Raw genomic sequence first — 2130 nt, 5'->3', positions numbered from 1 at the left:
CACACACACACCGGCTGCTGTGTTAACTTCCTGCTAGCTGTTGTGTGGAGGTGGTCTTTCCTCTCCCGGTCTTGGCAGTAAAAGGGGATAAATGTACATTTCCCTTTTGTAACCTCCGTCTTCTCAGTTCTGATGCTGACTCTTGAATATCCTCTGAAATGCTGATTACAAACGRGAGCGTGAGCTTTTATAGATAAGTTTTCCCTGTAATGCTATGATCCACTGCTGTCACCTCCTCATCAAGAGGAAAAAGGATAAAAACTAACTACTCTATTGTACCTACTGCTTAGTTGACACAACGACACACAAAAGAACTCACGTTTTATACCAGTAGATCACAGATGCTTTAACTTTTGTAACTTTTTCATGGCATAGTATTCGGAGCTAACGCTAAAAACAAAGGCAGTAACCAGGAAGTGGAAGGGAGGAGCGTGGCAAGAATTTTACCAGAAATACGTCATTAATGACCGTGGCATATAGGCTATTAGCCCTCAGCCATTAGCCCTCAGCCATTAGCCCTCAGCCATTAGCCCTCAGCCATTAGCCCTCAGCCGCTGCCAAGCATGAAAATTCATCTCTTATCAAACACCCACCTAAGATTACTGCAGGTAGAAACAATTATTCCTCATGCTAACATTGTAGACGTGTGTGTGTGTGAAAGCTTGTCTTTACTTTCAGTGGCAGGTTTCTGTCTGCATGCTCACCCCCCCCCCCCCAACACTTCATGAAATGTTTTCATGCAATGACCTCATCTCAGGTGTTTCTTGCATGCAGCAGTCTCTTTGCTCAGAATGAATCACTCTGCGTTGCCGTCTTTAAAGGAACTGCCTGAAGGCTCGACACTTTCAGGATGTTTGTGTGGATGTGCCTTTTTAATGCTGCTCTTCCTTCATGCGTGCGTGTGTGCGTGCGTGCGTGCGTGCGTGTGTGTGTTTGTGTGTCTGAAACGTTAAGGGCTCCTCTGCCAGCACTAATGGGCAAGTAAACACAAGGCAAGGAAATTCAGTCCTAGGGCAGCGTGTAAAATGTGTCTAACAYCTCCGATTATTATTCCTTTGCTTTCAACAACTTACTTTGCCCTTTTCTTAGAAAAAAACTGCTTTAAGCTTTTCTCACGTTAAGAGTCTCGATAAAAGCCAAGAGCGTGTTTGTTTTTTGATTCATCGTTTTTTTATTGCGTGTGTGTGTGTGTGTGTGTGTGTCCCCACACGATTACTCAGTGCAGGCTGAGTGTGTAATTTGGAGCTGATTGTTTTGCTTGCTCATGTCAAATCCCAACATTATTACAAGTGGGACCATTGACTGGGAATCCAAGCGTTCAGTTTTATTGATGGAGCAGGGGCCAAGTAAGACTTGGGTTTTTATGGGAACCTAGATCTTTTGTCAAATTGAGATAAATCAAATAGCAACATTTAAACTTACTTTACATTCTATTGGTGAATTTTAAGCACACATTCAGCTGATGTTTTCTTTTTTTTATTAATTGAAAGCCTTGTGGCTTTATCTCAGGTTGATTTAAACACTTAATTCTCCACCTGATATTAAATTACACACTGATGGTCAAAGTAAATTGTGTGCTGGTGCTTTAGCATTCATTTGATGCACAATTAAAGCAGATTCTTTAGATTTTTTGCTGATGCTTGTGTTTTTATGATAGTAATCAAAAGTATAAATGGTGTGTGAGTGAGGATAAAAAAACATCCTGGCTAAACGATTCTGTTTACTCGTGTGAAGCTAGATATAGTGTTGTACAAACAACTATGCAAAGCCTAATTACATTTAGTACAAATACTTCAGCTTTTTTCCAAGCAAAACAACAACAAAAATCCTAATGGGTTGTGTTTTTTTGTCAGCTGTTTTTAATCCCTTAAAGGGATCCCCGATTAGTTGTAACATTAGACTTTATTTGGTAAACATATACTTTAACTGTAAAATAAAGACTGTAAAAATACTGTAGGTTGTTCAGTTTTTATAATTTTTAAATTAAAAGTTAAAAAATATATTATACGGACAGGGCCATTTTATTTACATGCAAAGCATTCTGGGTAAATTATGACATCAACTAGGGCTGTGTCCAAAACGGCAGGCCGGGTCCTCCGAAGGCCGAATTTGTCGGCCGCATACGTCACA

At 40.1% G+C, this 2130-nt stretch overlaps 1 protein-coding gene across 1 annotated transcript in view; it reads left to right on the top strand.

The window, feature by feature from the left end:
- fip1l1a (FIP1 like 1a (S. cerevisiae)) overlaps positions 1–2130 on the top strand; it is a gene marked incomplete at its 5' end in the record, with an annotated part of 30754 nt that overhangs the window by 3133 nt on the left and 25491 nt on the right.

This window comes from Austrofundulus limnaeus, unplaced genomic scaffold (assembly GCF_001266775.1).
Source record: "Austrofundulus limnaeus strain Quisiro unplaced genomic scaffold, Austrofundulus_limnaeus-1.0 Scaffold176, whole genome shotgun sequence".
NCBI classification, from domain to species: Eukaryota; Metazoa; Chordata; class Actinopteri; order Cyprinodontiformes; family Rivulidae; genus Austrofundulus; species Austrofundulus limnaeus.
Note: the sequence above shows the minus strand (reverse complement) of the source record. Positions and strands in the feature narration are given on the sequence as shown.